This window comes from Lepisma saccharinum, chromosome 3, assembly GCF_977018435.1.
Source record: "Lepisma saccharinum chromosome 3, izLepSacc3.1, whole genome shotgun sequence".
NCBI lineage: Eukaryota > Metazoa > Arthropoda > Insecta > Zygentoma > Lepismatidae > Lepisma > Lepisma saccharinum.
In genome coordinates, this window is record NC_139231.1 from 50,771,559 (window position 1) to 50,793,762 (window position 22,204).

General features: G+C 40.2%; 1 protein-coding gene across 1 annotated transcript in view; it reads left to right on the forward strand.

The window, feature by feature from the left end:
* LOC145985024 (uncharacterized) overlaps positions 1-22,204 on the forward strand; it is a 163,361-nt gene that overhangs the window by 64,378 nt on the left and 76,779 nt on the right. The window lies entirely within an intron of this gene.

Genomic DNA, 22,204 nt, shown 5'->3' on the forward strand with positions numbered 1-22,204 from the left:
GCGCCTGCAGGGATAAGGAAGGCAGGCAAGAGAAGCCACTCACTCCCTGAAAAACTGAAACTTTTCTTACATTATCGTCTTGCATGTAAATGTAAGTATCTATCAATTACATATTGTGTGATCTACAAAAATGCACTCAAGGAAAGAGCCATCGCCGAATCAACAAAGAGAGAAACTGGAAAGAGCAAACGTCGAAGCGCTCTGTGACGGTATTGACGAACTATTAAAGTGATATCACTGTCAGTCGTCAAAGAAATGGATCAAAAAACTTTCTTGCTCTATCTAAATAATACTCTGGATTTGAAGGCAGGATATACGTATGTGGATAATTCTGGCAAGGTATCCAGATACACCTAAACTATAAATCTGTGTATACACGATCAAATGATTCACGAACAAGGCGTTGAATTGAACGCTTAAAATCGACAATTGATCAGCGTTCCTATTGAAATCTTGAATTGTCTGAAATTGCACATGTTCATGATAAAAAAAAAAAATTGGTCAAGTTCACATTTTACCAAAACGTGGCAGTGTGTACGGCACGAAAAGAAATTGACTAGCGATTAGCCTTAACAAAAAAAAAAAAAAGGTAAAGTGCTCCCCTGTGCATAGCACCACGCCATGAAGGCGTATAGGGGGTGTGGGGGTAACGCCCCACACTTTCTTGATCCGGTCGTGAGTGGGGGTGATGTGATCAGCATAACGCCCCTGACCGCCTTTACCCCCAGGTTATCCCCCAGGTACCCATGTTATTCGACGCTGGGTGGGCGCCGGGGCCGCTTCCATCGTTAGAAAAGTTCCCGGATTTGAACCGGCCGGGGATCGAACCCGGGACCTTTAGCAGGGTAGTCAGACGCGTTACCGACTGAGCCATCGCGGCCACTAAATTTACATCACATAACCTTAACAAAGATAATTTTCTTTCTGAAGGAATGTGTAGGGCATATTAAAAACTCGAATTAAGTGTGATAGTCATGTATTTTCTCGGCATTAATAGTCTAAGTGTAATATGAGACACCAGAAAAACAATGTGAACACAATAAAATAATTGTATAAAAATCTCATTTCCACAGATATACAGATAGTTGTTTTTCATTGTGATGTGTTTATCTAAACTTAATTGATTGATTTGCTTTATTTTACCTCGCTTTTTGTGCCACTTTTGGCTAATTTGCGAAGATCGGGATGAGTGGTCATATGATGAAATTAATGAATGGACACAGATGCATCCATGCCCAGGCCGAGATTCGAACCCAGTTATCTAAACTTAAATGTAATATCAACACAAAATCTTATGTTTTACGGTTCGTTGTTGAATATATTTTATAATCACATTACTCACTGCTGAAGAAATATACATCATTCTTTAAACGAGAATTTTCCACCGCTCCACTTTTTCTTTCTCGCAAGTCGCAAACATACAACTACGTATGTTACGCTTTCCGTGTCTTTCTCTTCACCACAGAATATAAATAAATAGCATTCTGTACCTAGATGCTTCTTTTCTATAATCGATTTCAATAGCATGTCTGATTGGTCGATAGTCGGTCACGAAAGGCGTTCATTAGAACCGTTCCTTTTTAGAAATTCTTGGTTATTACGAATGCGAGAAGCAGCATGACGTGTAATCTGACGCCACCATGACATTCAACGACTTGTTCGTGATTCATTTGATCGTGTACAATCAGCTTTAGAATCAATTCTTGAATCGAAAAGATCCACATAAAGCCCGAAAAGCAAAGTTAAATAACAAAAAATCGAAAATTCAATAATAATAAGTATACTCATGGGCGTATTTAAGGAAGGAGGTGTTCAACGGGTCCACGCCACCCCCCTTTTGGTTCAGTAAAATTACCAGACTACCTGTTCTATCCGCTTGTTCATAAAATTTATTCAAACCTATTTTATTCTCCTAAATTCGAGACGTATAACACGGGATACAGATGGGAAGGAAATTACGTAATTCCACACACCAGATGGCAAATGCCTGCAATTTCCTGATAGTTTCGGAATTTCTGCGAAAAGAAACTTCATTCTTCTTACAGGAATTTGGTTTTTAAAAACCCAGTGCAAGAAAACCAGGGAAACACTGTAACATTCAAAAGTTGTTCGACACAAGATTAACAGAAAAGTATCAATACTCAGTAGCGTGACTTGTGGAAATGTGGAGAAATATTTCAGCAAGCTCTTCAGTTTCTTCACCGTGTAACCTGTGGGGGAGTTTGAACATTTCCACTTGTTCTAACCAAATTGTTTTCATGCAGTGCGTGTGCAAGATTATGCTGGGCACCTCAAAAGGTGGACTGTTCAGTACTGTGAACATGTCAGTATTAGTTCTGAGAACTTTAATGAAATTTAATCCAAAGCAGAGAAACTACTTAGAGACTATGATGAAGAAACGAAGAGATCTAGAACACTCAGCCGTCAAATCTGAGGGAACAATACACCAGCTGAGAGCACAAAAGAATATTACAAGGTAAACCTTCGTTGGCCATTTTGTAGTACAGAGCATTCCCTGACATTCGCTACGAGACTCGGCGGAAAGCGGCCCGGCATCAGAGATTGTCTTTCCCGGTGAACGGGTCCGCGACAGTCGGTAGAGTCGGCTATTAAAATTACAGTTTTCATATTGTGTACTAACCTTGACTACAGAAGGTGTTGAAAATGATGTCCCTCTGCTGCAACACATTCCTGGCATCTCCGAAGGAAATTGGCATTTACACCTGCAAGTTCGTCTACTGTAATTCTCGTACAATACTCTCTTTTAACTCACGGATGGAGTGCGGAAGGTCTTTGTATACTTTATTTTTTTAGATTTCCCATTTTTCTTTCGAGGTTTAATAGTCCTCCTATGTGGAACGGGAACACCAGGAAATTTCGTTGCAAATTTCGTTGCAAAACGTCGTCACACTTCTCCACAATCCCTCTTTCCGAAGTAACACTCGACAAGATAAATCCTTTGTTGTAATGTAAACTTTTGTGGTGCCATATTGAGCCACAATCTTCAACACACGGACACGACACAACACAACTTCCGAGGGAGGATTATACTGGCGTCAGTCTGCAACGTCAACAGAAAGCGAAAGAGAGCGAAGGCAGGGAGAGCGAAAAAACAGACTGTAGCATGCGACTGTCGCGGACCCATTCACCGGGAGAGACAAGGGATGATGCCGGGCCGCTTGCCGCCGAGTCTCGTAGCGAATGTCAGGAAATGCTCTGTAGAATTGAATTCACGTTTCTCTGAACACAGACAACAACACATTGCAAAATTGCAACAACTTATTCGAAAAATGTGAAATGGCTATCCTCATTCATTGGAACAGTGTGTCAAAATGTTGGATGGCCTGGTATAAATTGGATTTTGATAGCCTGATCATACCTAGGCCTGCTATACGTCCTGGACTTTCCGGGACAATCCCGGAATCATATAATTTATCCTCGAGTCCCGAATAGTTTCTTCTAGATGCACAAATGTCCTGGATTTGTGTGGGAAGAAGAAATGATTAAGACCTTAACTTTATTTATATTTAAATGCGTAATAGCCTATTAAAATGCTGATTTTACTAAACAATCTAACTGTACATTCAACCGCTCCCTCTCGATGATATAAGAGTTATCGAGTTACAAGAAGATGCTGCAAGGATATTTGACTTCACGATAGCGCCAAAGTCTGCTAGCAGCACTCAATTTCAGTTGCAAATCTCTTCCATTGCAAGCTGTTTACTGCAAACAGTCAGTGCATGAGCGCCCGCACTGTTCAGTTCGCAGTTCTCAAATAAAGTTTCGACATTGTGAGATAACAGCTTAATTCATTATGGCACGGAAATTCAAGGTTAATGATATACTTACACACAACTTTGTCGGGTCCCGCACCCCCCCCCCCCTTCCTTAAGTGAACTACGTATATATACGCCCATGGGTATATACAGCTATTGTTTTCAGTAATAATAGTAAGAATGAAAATACCTATGAACACAAAAATAACAAGTTTGATGAACTTAACATTCGGTTTCAATAATTTTCAATTGTTCTCCTCCCAGAAGTAGAAAACAACGCCTAAAATGATCCGATATGCCATCTGGTGGAATTTTCCGGAACTGCTCTATGTAGGGTAGGAAGTCGTTCAAAGCATGGGAAATGTTCGAAAGAGTATCGTCTACTGTTGAGTTTTTTTTTGCTCTAAATCGTTTTGTGGGCCAGGACAAGTGAAAAGTTTGCATGTGTTTCCACCCCGTGGAATCAACAAAATTAAATTTGTAAATAAATCAGGGAAAACAGAATTTATTGACCGAAGATTTGGCATGGGCGATAGCATTGAAATACGGCAAGGAAATTACGAAGAGTGCACGAGTCTGTTCACTTTATTTTCCGAAAGATGATTTTATTACCATGAAAGTAAAGTTTTAAATTGTTCTTGATGAATAAAACCTTTTTTCCGAAAACAATGTATTATGTATGAAATTTGGAACATGTGCAAGACGATCAAGTGTGAAGATGAAATAGTTTGAGAATGAATTAATGTCTGTAATCATAATGGTGAACAGAAAAAGAAAATCGACATGTTAATGTTGTTTCATTCAGTAAGTCCTTTTTCAGTGAAGAGAGACTCGATGAAATTGTGAATTCTATTATTATTATTATTATTATCCTGTGTTATTATTCCTCTTTGGAGGAAGAACTGCAACGGTATGTTTACATTTTTCTCCTGCCCAAGCTTTGCAAATACAGGTGAATTGCTTTATTTTCAAATCATTTCCGAGAGCCCCAGTTACAACCTGAAGTGCAGATGAAACAGCACTGCTTTGAAGAACCAGTGCGTATACATTACTGTAGTTTCGTCTGCGTTTTCCGTGTTATTTTTGCCTATCATAATGTTTCGTTCTCAGCACAGCTTCACCGTCGTTATAGTTCCTGGAATTCACATCGCATTCGCAATATTTAAAAATATCACGTAATTTAAACGTTTCTTCCATACCAGCCATAACAACACGCTGCTCTTACGTACTACTACTGAATGTAAACAAAGATTTATCCTACATAGAGCGGCCATATTGGAAGCGACACTAGCGCTCAGGTGGTAATTTTAATCGCGAATTGTCCTCCCGAATACTTTGAAACTAGCGACGTCTGCTGTTGTAAGATGAGTTTGAATTATCTGTATTGAAAATTAGAGTATTCTCTGGGCGTGACATGTCTGAATTATATTTCCATCATGTTAACAATGGTACACATATATTGTTGTAATGTATCTCTCTTGTTCGTGCTATATGGTAAGGAACCGGAGGGGCGATCTCCTATTGTCATCTAAAATTGAGTGAGCACCCCTTATCAACGAGACGACTAAAATTAACAGTTAATGGCCCTGAGGACGACATTAAAACTAAATGATCATCCTCTCCATGTAAGTTGTTAATTCGCCATTATTATGTTCATAAATATAGGTAAAGTTTATGTTTGCGACTACTCAGGCCGACTGCCTCAGATTGCTTGAACACCCTGTATACAGAAATACAGAGCCCACTTTAACAACAGAACTGGGCGGCCCTTGGAAAGAGTTTATGTATAGTTCTCCTTTCGCCTTAAGTAACAGTTCGTCTCAAAATAGATCAACCTAGTTACGTTGCTGCCTACGTCACTACAATCTTTTTTTGAACCTTCCAACTGCTATATGAACAAGTAAATACGTCTGCGTGAAGAAAGACTAGTGATTAAGTTGCTGCCATAGATTTTTTTTTAACTAACGGTGTTGAAGAACTTATTAACCCAAGCATGGATATTCGTTATCTTCATCGATTTGTCAATTCATTCTCATAGTCGCGATTGACCTAGAGATGTATACGGACGATGTACTATAACCAACGGCTTTCCCGAAGGGGCAGTGGTGACGCTGACGTCTTGTAATCAAGGTGTGCCGGGTTCGAAACCACGTGGAGGCACATTATATTTTATTTATTTATTTATTATAGTTTTCATGGCGAAGTTGAGACCACTTAACCAGGTTTAGAAGTCATTACATAAAGGATAAAGAAGAAAAAAGCAATATTATGATCGTCCGACGAATTGATACGAACCCAAGACCCTTTGCTCCGAAGTTGTTACAATCACCTATAAGTTGAAGATTAACTTGCAGGTACAGTCATGGACATATCTGACTTGTAACGATTCCATTCACTCTGAAATGTGCGTGAGTGCACAAACTCCCCCCTCCCAATACACACACACACATACAGGGTGTACCATTTATGAAGCGATTGAAGCATGGATAATGGGGAACAAACATAGAGCAGCGGATCTCTCTCAAGGAGAAGCAGAAAGAAAGGAAAGTAAAATGTACGCAATGTCGGACAACAGCAGTTAAGTGAAAGTGGGTAACCAATGTACATTTGAAAAATAACCGATTTTTTCTTTTTTCTTCTTTGCTATATTTTATGATTTCATGTTATAATCAGTATGATTGAACTACTTCCTTTGCATTGTTGTTGTCCCGCAAGTTTTCTCATATTGATCTCTGCTTTCCTTCCGACAGCATTTTCGCGAGGGATACTTCCTGAAGAATAGTAACACTGTTAAGCCTTGTTTCCATGTTAATAAAACATAAAATGCTGACAAAGGCAAAATTGATTGTATAAAGAATATACACTAAAAACAACGTTTGTACCCTCTAGTAGAGTCTTCTTCAGTCGAAGATTCTCAATAAATTATTTTATTTATTTTATTGTGAATCTTCGACTGAAGAGGACTCTGTTAGAGGGTGGAAACGTCGTTTTTAGTGTATATTTTTTATACAATAAATTTTGCCTTGCTCAGCATTTTATTTTTTCTTTCGTGAAAAAGCATTTCCTTTCACTGTTGTCAATCATATCGACAACCAGTCGGGTTAGTATTAGTGTAAGCGCAATTTATGCACAGATATGCCAATCGGGACTGTCACCTCAACCACTATGTGCACCACTCAGGACCGCTTGATTACAAGGCGAAAGCGGTAACCACTACGCTACGGGTGGGAGAGACGGCCAATATTCGGGAGGCACCCTGTATAGTGCCAGCATTATGAATCATCGCTGTGGAAGAACGCGACAGCTTTCTTTCCCCTCCCTTGGCAACCGTTGTCAGGGAACCCTTTCCCCTCTCCGTTGCCTTGGTAACGCTCCTCCTTCCCCTCAGCACCCGCTGTGCAAAGACCGGAATGCACAGATTTGAGTCTGGGAAGCACGGACTGCTGGCTGGACCCCAACGGAAACTCGACCTGCCTACTCGCCATTGGAGCCTTGCAGGAGGGTTCTCTTACGTCGCGCGTTTCTCTACCGCTGAGCTAACCGCAACGACACAGAAAAAATCAATGCCTTGTTCTGAAATGTCTCGGTCTCGTCTCGAACTGTACATTCGTGTCTCGTTCACGGAATCGACTCGATTTATAAAATATCCATCTCGTTCTCGAAGGGCAAATCTCGAAATATAGAGTACAAAGCAACATTTGCAACGTGTCACAGCGACAACTTTCAGTGTAAAAAAAATGACATTTTGTGTGTGGACGAAAAAGTAAGTAAGGAGCATGCACTATTGGTTAGAAACACTATCCGCAAATATGCAGGAATAGTAAAAATTTCCTTATGTAACTTTCCTCCCGTTCAAATATTGATTTCTCAGGAACTACAATACGCAGAGAGATGAAACAAATTGTGGACACACAATACACTCTTGCCATGTAAATTGTAGCAGATAGGAATTTTCGTGATAGCGCACACTAACATGATAGCCTAGGTCCACGCAATGTTCAAATCGACCCGCCTGCGTGAGCGAGTGAACCATCAATCAATAGCACGTGACCTTTCAACATTTCATTGACTGGAAAAGTTAGAGATGCATACTATCTGTATAGCCTTAATCAGGACTTAATGTGAGCCGGAATGTACTTCCTGCTGCAACAGTGGACATCCACTTTATTTTTTTAATCCACTATACAAAAACCAATCCTTTGTTACGTTAATTCTTGTAAACAATAGATGAAGAGGAAAAGAAACAGTTCTTGTACTAAATTTGTCTCCTGTCTGTGGGCAATCAGTTGGCGCCAGGGATTTCAGAGTGACAGGTATATCACATGTTTAATCTTTCGTTCTGTAGTCCTCAATGCCCAAAGTTATATGCTGATGCATACCTCTGAAGAGGGGTGGATTTCCAAGAAGTGGAAATATAAGCTTCTTGCGGAGAATTCTTTCATGTTGGTGTCCGTTTGATATTGTCAGTTGTGTACTGTGATAAAATAATGTAATTGTATCTACATGATTTTATTTATGTCAATTCTTGATAATCTATAAAAAGTAAATAAAATATTTTCGGTTAGAATTCGCTAACTAGTTACGATTATTCAGTATTTACGGAAATTTAGAAAAATAATATATTTTGTAGGGCATCGGTTGATTTTCATTTACCGATACCATCCGATACTAAAGATTTTCAGTGGCTAGTAAAGCGGGCAAAGGCAACAGCTAGTCTCAACATTTGTCCTTTTTTAAAAGTTCGTTTACCCTTCCTTGTGACAGATTGGGAGACCAACACAGAAAGTTCCATAGATTTTCCTAGAAACGAGGGATAAAACCCCACCCTCCTGGGAAGCAGATGGCAAGATCAAAGGCATGGGTAAGTGAAAGCTGAACCCAAACATGACTATGAAGGCATGTAACTGCTTAGTTAACGCTGTGGGAAATAAACCATTAATTGCCAATTCTTGCTTGAAGCTCGTGGTGGTAAGATAGGTGGATGTTTTTAACTCCCCGCCGCACTAATGGTTGGTTTACATTGGTCGAGTAAGCGGGAGAGTTACTGGCCTGTCTGCTGCACTCGACCCTTCTATAGCGAGTAGCTGTTTACACACTTTCTACTAACTCCAGCAAAGTGGGATAGGAGCTGAAGCTGTTTGGTGCTCTTTTCACAGAATGAACCCATCGACGTAGTTGTCTATTTAAAAACAAAAGTTCTTAAACTGTTTCCACGTTTTTTTGCACGAGAAATGTATACAATAATGCAGAAGGACATGTCTTAAAAAAAAAAAACAAATTTCTTTGATTTTTCTATTTTCGATCATTCTTGGTTGAACGTAAATTCCTTATTTTTAATTTTCTTTCTCCTGCGCCAAATACATCAAGTATACATCAAGTGTCATCTCTTCAACTTCATACACCCGTAGTTTATTTTGTTTGTTCCTATAATAGGCACACATTCCATGGACACTCACAGACACAACACAACACAGACTCTATACTGTCCTCAGAAAGCGTTTACTCGGTCGAGTCGCTGTCCTCCGTGGACAGCCACTCGACTGTCCTGACTACTGGAGCAAGTACTGGCTCCAGTGCTCTCCCCACTTGTTTACACGGGGAGAGTAGCTCGCTTTACCCTACTCGCTCCAGCTACTTTCCCGTCTACTCGACCAATGTAAACCAGGCCGGGTCAGGTAGTTGAGGAGTTCTTGGAAAAGAGGGATGAAGGACATTGTGAAATTAGCTTTGTTTTTCTCTACTTTCAAGCGCGAAGGGGAATCAGCAGTTTATACTTATCCTCTTCGCTTCTGTCTTTCGTGTGACTGCCGTTATCGGCCAATGATGGTTATTTATTTCCGCCGAAAGCCGGCCCCCGTGGCGGAGTGGTTAGCACATCGCGCTACGACGCCAGGGTTTGAATCCCGGCCTGGGCATGGATGTTTGGGAGTGTCCCTTCATCAATTTCATCACATCATCACTCATCCCCATCTTCGCAAATTAGCCAAAAGTGGCACAAAATGCGAAATAAAATAAAGCAAATCAATCAATAATTTCCGCCGAGATTAGATTGGGAACGTACGGCTTTGAATGACAGTACCAAGAAAGATAAGTTATAAAATATTTATCAGGAAGTTTACTTTTCATCAAATGAACGTACCATCATTCTTTTTGTTATTCAATATATATTCAATTTTTTACTTCTTTCATATAAATTTCCTTGCCATCACTGTTGTTTTTACAAAAATTTTAGCGGTCTTAACTACACGTAAGCTAGATGATGAATATTTGCTGTTTTATCTCTAATTTTATAGCGTCTTTTTACTATTTATGTAATAACAATATTTTTTTAGTCAAGATAGAAAGAACAAAATTAGTATTAACGTTGTCTTTCCTCCGTTTCTTAGTCTATGGTTACATACAGCAATACTCCATACGCATGGAGAAATTAAGTACTAATTAATTAATTTTCATATCATTACAAATAATTATATTAACGTATTAAATAGAAACAATTTTATTATTATATTTCTGAGACACTTGGCACGGACTGGCTCTCCAAATTATGTATTTCTAGATACGTGCCTAGTGATGTGACGAGTTAGTAATACTCGGTATATATTATACAAGTATCGGTATCGGTGGGTATCGGCAAATGGTGGTATAGGCTCAGCTGTAATATTTTATTAAGTGCTATTCGTTTAAAATGTGAATGGGAACTTAATTTCCTGAAATGTCAGACGTGACAGACCTTGTGTTTATATATTTACTTTGGCTGCAATAATAATAATACCATTGTTATCTTAATATGCATTTATTATTGTTGTTATAGTAGTAGCAGTCCTGTACGTTCATTTGTGGTTGGCGTACCGGCTATTGACTGAAACCACTTTAAGCACTGCCCTTTATAATGAACCCTAGAACTGCGGAGAATGTTTAAATTCTAGGATGTCTGTGCCAGTCAACAATCGATGATACTTTAATGATGCAAATATTTTGATTGTTTTAATAATAAAAATAAAAATACTCGTATTTATGCAAGCAATCGTGTATCGGTCAAATCTCGCCAATAAGGTAGAGAGAGAGAGTAAAAAAAATACATGACTAATAATAAAAAAGTACACGAGAGTAACAAAATTGTAACATACTGGACCTGCAAGTGGGATCCGAGGAACTATGTGTCTCCACCACCGGGTATTTAATGCAGGACCCCTTGGTTATAACAATAACAATGGAAAGGAAATAATAAAAGTGATAAGGAAACAATACATTTGTTTGTAAATATGCACAGGAAAGGTGCGATTACGTGGCATAAATATAACCCACTACTTTTGAATCGCCCTGTATTGTGGTTAGGGGAAACACGGCACAGGTTTTGTGGAATGTGCAGGGAACAAAACCCGGACGCAGAGAACAAAACACCTGCACAGCAGATGGACGAATGGCAGAAGGGGAGAATGATAAAAGCAGGTGTGGCGCATAAGGCGGGAAGCGATTGGATTGGTGAATGAAAGAGGAGCTGGCGGGAAAGAAAATTGGAGGGAGAAAAATAAACCCAAGTGATAAGTAGTTCGACAGGGACGGACCATCGCGCCAGGATTTTTTGTAGAGTGTTGTTCAATATCGAAGCTGCGGTGTAATAACTCAGGTGCCAACCTCACTTACACACAGTACACTCTAGACTGCAGTTTGAAGACTAACGAATCTCTGGCGCTTAGACTTACAGTCAGTATAATCCTCTGTGGGGCTTAAGTGGTCGTCCATGTGAGTTTGTGATTGCCCTTTCATCAATGTCATCAGCTCACAATTAATCCTCATCGTCGAAATTAGCCAAAAGTGGAAGAAAGCGACGTAAAATAACCAAATCAATGAATTAATCCACCATCTGGAGCAATTGTTTAATGTACATAGGACAGTAACAACCATCACGCTTGACGTCCTTTTTCAAAATGACGGCTCAACCGCTCGACAAGTTCCATTAAAGAGAAAGGGGTTTCTATCATGGACTGGACAGCGCCAGAAATGTTTATAAGGGGGCTCAGGCAGTTACCGTTTTAATCGGCGTATAAGACGCACATCCTTTTTTGCACACATTTTTTAGGAAAAGGCTTTATCACGGAATTTTAATTAATTTACAAGATTTTAAATATAATGTAATATGAATTACTAGTTTCAACAAATAGCTTACCTAATCTTACTAGCAAAGAATACATTTTAATCTTCGGCTACACACCGCAAGGAAGGAAGATAGAAATTGTTTAACTCAGAGCAGAAAATTTCTGGAAATGAAGGCAATCAAAAAACTGAGTATCGGCGTATAAGACGCACCCTGTTTCTCAGACCTATTTTTAAGGGAAAGAAGTGCGTCTTTTACGCCGGCAAATGCGGTAATTGATAAACCTTGAAAGTATAAATAATAATTATTATTAACATGCTTATCAGTATTATTATCCCACTACTAACCATTATACACTAATAGAAATAAGCCGGTCCCCGTGGCAGAGTGGTTTGTCCATCGCGCTACGACGCCAGGGGTCCAGAGTTCGAATCCCAGCCTGGGCATGGATGTTTGTGAGTGGTTTGAGTTGATATAATACAAAACAAATGTGAAAGAAGAACATAACCACTGTTGTGGGCAGGGCCGGATTAACCTATGGGCAACTGGGACAATTGCCCCGGGCCCCCCACCAAAAGAAAGCTGTGAAGGGCCTCCACCAAAAAAATCTTTTAACCAGCTGGCTATGCTTGTGAAAAATTACATAAGAAGTAGTATTTTAAAAATAAAAAAAAACTTCAATATTGTCGTATGTCTACCCTCTTCTGGATCCAATTGTAGCACAGCTCTCAGTCGATCTGTTGTAGATATCTGAAGCTCAGTATACTTTATACCATGGATTGATTTGGGTGTGATGTGGAAATAAGGGACACTTATTCAAACAATCAATTCTCAGATACGATTAAGATAATAAATAATCCTACGAAGTACATAACTTTCTTTCGTTAATAACATCGTATTGGAACTGTGAGTTTTTCTAGGGAAAATATTTGTGGAGAAACTAGCGCTCTCTCTCGGTGCATCAGTGAACTACGGGACACCTAACTTTAAGCAGCGCTTTTATCCCCTTAATGTTTACTATATATTGTAGTTACGGTGTTCACTCTTCATAATATACTGTAAACATTTAGACGCAGAATTATACTGCTGCTATAGCGCTACAATTTTCGTCCTGTAACTATTTTACTGCGCTATTCTCCCTGCAAACCTATCTGCGATATGTTCGATTGTGAATGACTACTGATTCTAAAATCAGGTCTACCGTTTCAACTGCTGAATATTGGTAAAGGTAAAGTGCTCCCCTGTGCTTAGCACCACGCCATGAAGGCGTATAGGGGGTGTGTGGGTAACGCCCCACACTTTCTTGATCCAGCATCACGCCCCTGACCGCCTTTACCCCCCAGGTACCCATGGCATTCGACGCTGGATGGGCGCCGGGGCCGCTTCCAACGTTAGAAAAGTTCCCTGATTTGAACCGGCCGGGGATCGAACCCGGGACCTTGAGTATTGGAGGTTAACATATTCAGCTAATAAAGCTCCTAGTAAAAATAATAAAAAATGGGGACTCCCACAAAACATTTTGCCCAGGGGCCTCCACAAACCTCGATACGGTCCTAGTTGTGGGCAAGTAGTGAGTTAATTTTGGTGACCATGGTTCACTACCACCAAGTATTTGGTTCTTACAAGAAGCAGTATTCATAGGGTCTCTTCTTGATTTCAATTTGAGGAATTAATCGCCATGTAGTAATATGATATGATACAGTGGCGTGCACATTGGGTTGGGTGGGAGTTATAAACCCCCTTTGGCCCAGCATTACTAAAAAAAGAACGTCAAAGGAAATAAAAGATAGCAAAATGAGGGCTAACTACTAAAAGAAAAGTGTATGTTTCCCCCTCCATTTTCGAAGATCCTGGGCACGCCGCTGATACGATATGTATTTTCATTAGAATTTAAAATTAAAAGCAGAGGCAAGTTATGAAAAATTAGAATTACGTTTAAAATATTTGGTTGTTCTTTAACACACGTAGTTTTGCAATACATGGTATTAATACGACTGAAGGTTTTAAAACCGTTTTACAGTAATTAAAGTAACTTAAACTTATAATGTTAAACATAATTTTAAAAATTACTGTCAGTGATCAGGGACGACCGATCTTTCGTCTCTGGTCAGATAAATGTCTTGAATATGAAGATTGCAGTCTACGCAAGTGGGAAATCTTCAAGAAAATGCACTGTGTAATGTATATTATATCGGCTGTTATCTTAAAGTGACAGCCTAGAAATTCACTTCTATCGCTGTAAACTCAAGAAAGTATAATGCAATATTAAAAATCACAGACAACTAAAGTAAGGTCAGACTGTCTACTTCTCATTTTGTCGTGTATAGTGGAACCACGAGCAAAACAACCTGCGCAGACCCGCGACTCCTGTACACCGTACCCCCGCGAGAAGGGGAGGGGGAGAGTGGACCATGCTTCCTTATGGCCCGAGATGGAGGGAAGAAGGGAAAGCTGCGCGGGGACTTTTCGTCCCAAGGTTTTTTCCTTGTGGTCGATCTATAGGTGTCAGAACTTAACATATCAGGGGGAAAAAAGATCCGCTTTACCCCACCGGTATCCTTTTTTTCCTAGTCTCCCCTACTTGGAACTTCTCTTGGGAACATTGAGGGGACCCTCGACCTCATGATCCTGCCCAGTGGCGGCGATTAGGGGCAGGCGGGGGGCAGTAGCTGTTCTTACTCCCAGTTTTGACACCCAATCGCCGACACTGCTCCTGCCTCAATACTGGATGTAGCGAGTTAACATCAAGTTAACATTAAGTTAATATCAAGAGAGCGTAGAAATATAACTAGAAAGAAGCGTAAAAACACCAAGGCATGGCATTTGGACGCATCTGACAAACTTCACGGTCAGATAAGTAGAATGTGCCCCGTCATCTTGATGAGAAAGGTATGGATTAACAGTTATGCGACCTTTGCATGCTTCTTATCTAGGAAGGAAAGCAAGCAACTTGATTGGTCAACCAAAGTAAGGGCAGAAATTACTGTTCTCTGTTCGTCGTATCAAGAGAGTCAATGTAAACAAAAGCACGTGACTTGTGCTGCTTATATATAATCTTTTGTGCAGCAGCCCTGAAGGGCTTTGGCTTACCTACCGACTGCCGGTCTCCCTCCCACGCTTTCCTTCGTCACCTCTAAGGGTGGAAATCTGCAACCAGTATTGGAATAGTCGGGGGGTCAGCCCGACGTATTCCCAGTCGTTATGAATTCTGACCAGAGCCGGATTCGAACCTACGCCGTCCCGCAGCGAACGATCTTAAGACGAGTGAACGCCTTAACCCGCTCGGCTAACCTTAACCCGCTCGGCTACGGAGGAGGACACTTGTGCTGCTTGACTGTTGGTTAATTCAGCTCGAACATTGATACTGTACATTGCCCTTAGCTGTAGCGTTCATGAAATAAAGTCTCGTAATTTCACTAGGGTAGCTTAGGTGGAATGGTTTCAAACTAACTACCGTGCGTCCATTTCGATCTGCAGCCGAGAGATCGGGAGAAGCGTGGCGGGCGGCGCTGACGGAGATGCCGACATTTGCGGCCTGAAATGCCCGCTTATTTTTATGGACATAAAGGCAGAAATGAGAAGAAACAAAGTAGATGTTATGGGAATATCAGAAGTGAGGTGGGAACAGAATGGTGAAATAGTGAGTGATGAGTTCAAGATGTTTTATTCTGGAGGTGATCAACAAGGAAATCGTGGTGTGGGAATAGTGCTAGGACCACGTGTGAAACATAAAGTTATAGCAGTGCGTTATGTGGATGACAGGATTATAATGGTGAAACTTCAAGGAAAGAAGAAAGACTTAGTGTTAATTCAAGTGTATATGCCACATAGTGGGTTGTCAGAAGAAGAAGTGGAGGAAAACTATGAGAAGATAGAGGAATTGATGGAAAAAGAGAGAAGGGGATCGTGCATTATCGTAATGGGTGATTGGAATGCTGTAGTAGGAGAAAGGCAGTATGGAAGTACAGTAGGAAGATATGGATTAGGCGAGAGAAATGAGAGAGGGGAAAGCCTGGTAAATTTCTGTAAAAGAAACTCCCTAATTGTTGGAAACACACTGTTCCAGCAACATAAGAGAAGGAGGTACACCTGGATATGTCCAAGAGATTGTAAAAGATACCAGATAGATTACATACTGGTACAAGAAAGATTTCGAAATTGTTTGAAAAATGCGAAGACATTGCCAGGAGCTGACATTAATTCAGACCACATCTTGCTAATAGGAGAAATCAATCTTACATTGAAGAAGATAACCCAAAACCAGGTGAGCAAGAAACCCCACTTAGAGAAGCTAAGGGAAGAAGACGAAAGACAAAAATTTGCAGAACATTTCCAGGGAAACTATAATAAGTTTAAAGCTAGTTGTAACAACAAGGATGAGATGTGGGATGGAATAAAAAGCTGCTTACAGAAGGCAGTGGATGAAACAATAGGCTACAGGGAAAGGAAAAGTGCAAAGAAACCATGGATTACTGAAAGTATGCTGGAAAAAATGGAGGAACGGAGAAAATGGAAGAATGTAAATACAGAAGAGGGAAGACATAATTACAAGATACTGAATAACCAGTTAAGAAGAGAAACTGACAGGGCAAAAGAACAATGGATGAAACAAAAATGTGAAGAAATTGAAGAACTGGAAAAAAGAGGAAGGTATGACTTGATGTATCGTGAAGTAAACTGCTTGGGCTTCCAAAAAGAAGAAATGGAAAACAATGTGGATGATAGAAGACGAGGAAGGATGTGAAATCACAGACAAAAAAGGAATATCGAATGTGTGGGGAAAGTACGTTGAAGAGCTCTACCAGAAAGAGAATCGCCCAGACAGTCTGAATGTAGAAAATGAAGACGACGTGCCTGATGATGAGAAAGGATACTATATCCTGAATGAAGAATTTGAGCAAGCACTCAAAGAAATGAGGAATGGGAAAGCAACGGGCACTGATGAAATTCCTGTTGAACTTATCAAATGCCTGGGAGATGGAAAAAGAGAAATACTGCACTTATGCAATGAAATCTATGAGAAAGGGGATTGGCCACAAGATTTCACGGAGACTGTTTTGGTACCTCTGCAGAAGAAAAGCAATGCCAGAAAATGTTCTGAGTACAGGACAATCAGCTTGATATCTCACTCGGCAAAAATTCTTCTAAGAATTCTGAACAGACGCCTATACTCGAAGGTCAGTGGCGAGTTAGAGGAAGAACAGTTTGGTTTCAGGAAAGGAAGATTTACAAGGGATGCAATTGGTTTACTGAGGACCATTGGGGAAAGATATTTAGAGAAAGGAAAGGAGGTGTTTGTAGTATTTGTAGACCTGGAGAAAGCCTTTGATAGAGTGAATTGGGTTAAACTTTTAGAAATTCTGAAGAAAATTGGTGTAGATTGGAAAGAGAGAAGACTTCTAAGCAACTTATACATGAATCAACGAGTTAAAGTGAGAACAGGAGATGAAATGACAGAAGGCTGTGAAATTGGAAGAGGAGTACGACAAGGATGCTGCCTATCGCCTACTTTGTTTAATATCTATTTAGAAGATATAGTGAAAACTTGTTTCCAGGGCACAGGAGGTGTCAAATTGGGAGGAAGAAGAATAAACTGCATAAGATTTGCTGATGACATGGCATTATTCGCTGAGGATGAAATAACCATAAATAGTATGTTAGAAGAGTTAAACAGCAGCTGTGAGCAGTATGGGATGAAGATTAATGTAAAGAAGACAAAGGCAATGGTTATAGGACGGAAACCAAGGAATATTAATGTGAGAGCAAACAGTGAAAGAATCCAGCAAGTGGATAGCTTCAAGTACCTCGGATGCACTATAAGCAGTGACATGAGCTGCAACCAAGAAGTGAAAATGAGAATCGCAATAGCAAAAGAAGCTTTTAACAGAAGAAAAAATGTTTTTTGTGGACCCATGGACATAGGTCTAAGGAAGAGATTAGTGAAATGTTTTGTGTGGAGTGTAGCACTATATGGTGCAGAAACCTGGACGTTGAGAAGAAATGAAGAGAAACGACTCGAAGCTTTTGAAATGTGGACATGGCGAAAAATGGAGCGTGTAAAATGGACAGACAAGGTAAGAAACGAAGCCGTACTGAAAAGAGTTGGTGAAAAAAGATCTATACTGGAGACCATCAAGAAGAGGAAAAGAAACTGGTTAGGACACTGTCTAAGAAGAAACTGCCTGCTAAGAGATGCCTTGGAGGGAATGGTTGAAGGAAGAAAAGTCCGTGGAAGAAAGAGATATCAGCTTATGGATGATATTAAATTAACTGGGTCGTATGCTATTACGTAGCGTAAGGCAGAGAACAGGGAAAGCTGGAGATTGCAGTGAAAAACCTGCCAATTAGGCAGAAAACAATGAATGAATGAATGCAGACATTTATATAAATATTGCAAAACGAGCACTAACCTGTGTTATAAGAGTATGGTTTTAATTTTAGTAGCTTAGTGACTGTATGTGCCGATGATTTTGACATGACCACCTCTTGTGAAACACGGCGTAGAGGTTTGTTTGGAGAACGTTCTAACGCTGCACCAATATCATCGAGTTTTGCTTCGGTTAGAATCCGTCGTTTTTGCTTAGGTGTTTTAAAATTTAACGATACAGTTTCTCGTAATTTAAGGACAAGATGTCTAACCGTATCTCTGTGTGGAGTTGAAACGCATGGGAATTTCTGTACAAATTACCTACACACGTCTCGACACGAGTTTGTTTTCACGTACGTGTCATACATAAAAAATCTTTGTTCTAACGTGAATCTTGCGGCTGGCATTCCAATCGTCTCACTGACACGTCACACATACACACTACAATAACACAAACAAGTAACTGCAAGTAACCAAGAATAACACTCTTGCGCACAGTACGAAATTAACACGCTCTTGGTTTACATTGCTCGCCACTATATTTACAACTCTGTCTTCATCTAGTCGCAAAGGAACAAAAAACTCGAGCTCGGATATTTCGGATTGCAAGGAAGCTCACGAAAACCATTCACTTTTATCGGTTTCGTCTGCAGTGTAATCCTGATACAGTGTTGCACATTCGAAACCTCCAAACGATTCCCATGGCCACAAAACTCTTTCAAGGATATAAACTTAAACAGGACGTTACTGGTCAAAACTATGATTAAAATGCTTTATTATCTGTGGTTCTTAACATCGTTTCTATAGCGTATTTATTTGTGTATATAAGAGCAGAACTTGGATGAATTACAGAAGAACTTTTGCGTGTTATAACACAGGTTAGTGCTCGTTTGCAATATTTATATAAACGTCTGCATATGTCTATAAAAATAAGCGGGCATTACAGGCCGCAAATGTCGGCATCTCCGTCAGCGCCGCCCGCCACGCTTCTCCCGATCTCTCGGCTGCAGATCGAAATGGACGCACGGTATATTCCCACTCGACACATTTCTGCGCAACAGTTGACATCAGAATTAGCTTTCTCAAACGTCACGTTTGTTTACGTTTGACGTAGAAATTTCTAGTTGGGGGAATGTTTGGTTGAGCCGTGGGGCTATTTCGGGGAGAGGGGTGTTGCTCTCATGGTTCAACATGGCGACAGTGAGACATCTGAGGGGTGCTTTGCGGTACCCCCGCATCCCTCTTACTCGAGCACTGGTTTACACCGACTTCGTTCTTGCAGTGGACAAAGAATATTTGATTTTTACGCATGTCTGAATTTTTGAAGATTTAAGTGTCATAGTTCTGACCCGTGATTAGGGAAATATGCCTGTTGTACTAGCGTGGATTAAATCAGAAGCATGTGGTAACGTCCATAGCAACCGGAAACAAACATTCAGCAATTGGAGATGTTTTTATCGCTGTAACAGATGCAGGGGCGGCGCCAGGATATTTCGACCGGGTGGGCAGAAGCTGTATGTTGATAAATTAGGGTGGGCAGTACAAACGTAAGGCATTAGGTGAGTTTGACAACATGTATCCCCCCCCCTCTCTGTCTCACTCGAGATTTCCCTCTTACCTTGTGTAGAAAGCGATTTGGACCCAAGCAATTCATCAAACCTAATCATCGTATCTCTTTTACAGATCATTTGGGCTGTAAGTGTGAGCTTTTCGAACACACTCAAATGTCAACCTTCCTCCTGAATAGTACACCCTGGGAACTGTATTCTTATAGGCAAATGAATCTTTGGCGCCTGTAACTGCAGAGATATAATCCTCTTGGGTGTTTTGTGTCTCCTTGCGTGTTTGTGTTCGACCCTTCATGAGGTTCGTCTAATTTCCATTCAACCTTACCATCACCATTGGTCAAAACTAGCAGAAAATCGACTTGACATATAAAAATGAGTCAAATTAGTCTCGATTACTTTCCACAAATAGCACATTGAAAGTTGAGGTAGTAATTTCAACTCCACAATGCTTCATATATTATCAAAACAGATAACTCCGCGAACAACGACGTGGTTTTATCTAAATCTCAAATATTTTTGTCCGTACGTGATAGAAGTAGTTTAAATCTCAGGCCAATCCATCGGTGTCCGGAAGGAGGGGGTGCAAGGGGCACGCCCCCCTGGAAAATGGGTCTTACCATAAACGTATACATTGCACACATATATTTCATTTCATTCACAGTAATTTATGTTAATTATTGGAAGGGTGCAAAAGGAACATGGTAGCTTCAATTTTAATAAGTGTATTTTTTTAGGGGGTAGCACTATTATCGGGGGGAATATGTCTCATTTGCCTCCCCTGGATCATGTTACCGTGCTTGTCCCTCCCTGGAAAAAATGCTGCGGACGTCCATGAGCCAATCATAATAATACTGTAATCCACCTCTTAAATGGACGCATCTTATGTTATGATAAAATGATACGGTTGACAGAGTTATTTCTGTATATCGTCTCTCCGATCGCATAACGTTCTCGTCTTATAAGTAAGGGGTCCTGGGTTCAATCCCCAGTGGAAGCCAATGCGCACTCTTTAGGATTACAGTTTAAAATTAAGATCTAGTGACAATTAGCCTATTTGAGCATGTGGACTAAAAAAAATCACTCATGGATCATTTTTCTGATTATTAATTTTTTTATTAAATTTGGCTGCCTCACTATTCTATAGGTCTCTTGACACTCTTTGAAATTCATGCAAGTTAATCATAAGAACTGCATAACTGATAGTGAAAATTTATACCGGGTGTCCCAGAAGTCTTTCCCTGATTACAAACTTTATTCATATCCGCTATATGCAAGGTAGAGATGTGAAAGTGGTGCCAAAATGTTGGAAAACTAACCAAGTTTTTTTGTTGCAAGTTTGAGTAACGTGGCTGTAGTGTAGCAGTGTCAGTGCCCAGAAAACCGGAAATGTTCACAAATCAGGAAAAAGCTCAGCATGTCCTCTGGTATCACGAGACCTGGTCACCAATAACAGTGCAGAGGAACTTTCAAATGTACAGAATTCTATCGTCTAGAATATCTGCCATCAATAAGTTGGTATTTAAAAAGTGGAATTTATCTTCGTTCCCAAATCCTGTCAAGTCCAAGAAACATTGTATGGAAAGATGCCACTCGATGTCATGAGCATTAATTCCGGATTCCTTGGCACTGACACTGCTACACTACAACCACATTACTGAAACCTGAAACAAATAAACTCGGTTAGTTTTCCAACATTTTGGCACCACTTTCACATCTCCACATTGCATATAGCGGATATGAATAAAGTTTGTAATCAGGGAAAGACTTCTGGGACACCCAGTATGTTGGAAGAGAACTTGTAAATAGTGCTAGCCACTAATTACACCAGTTCAGTAATACTAAAGATTTTTTCCAAACCTACAAGACTGCTACATTAAAATTTGGCCACCTCGGTATAGTAGTGATTGTGATTACTCGTCATTAATTAGAACAAATTAAAAATTGTAATTTTAGAAACATTGCATTATTTGAAGATGACAGTTATGTATAAAAAACTGTGATAGAATAAAGAAAGTGACACATCAAATTACCCGCGGAGTGGTTATCGAAGTGCGTTATGACGCCAGGTTTCCCGGGTTCGAATCCCGGTCTGAGCATGGGTGCTTTTGTGAGTGTCCCTTCATCATCATCATCATTCATACTCATCATTACGATTAAGGCAAAGAAGATGTTTTTTTTTTTATCGCTTATTACTTTGATCAGGCCGAGATTTATGTGGAGGGCCGGTGCTGACAACTGAACTCACTCCCACTCTATGCACAGTTGAGGACTAAAAGTGGTAAACGTTGTAAGTGCCAAAATCGAAGGTGTTGGGAAATCGCATCGTTCCGCACTTCAGCCCGTAAGAACGTTCACACTAGTGACCTCTTTACACGCCCTTTGAACTACTTAGAGGGCT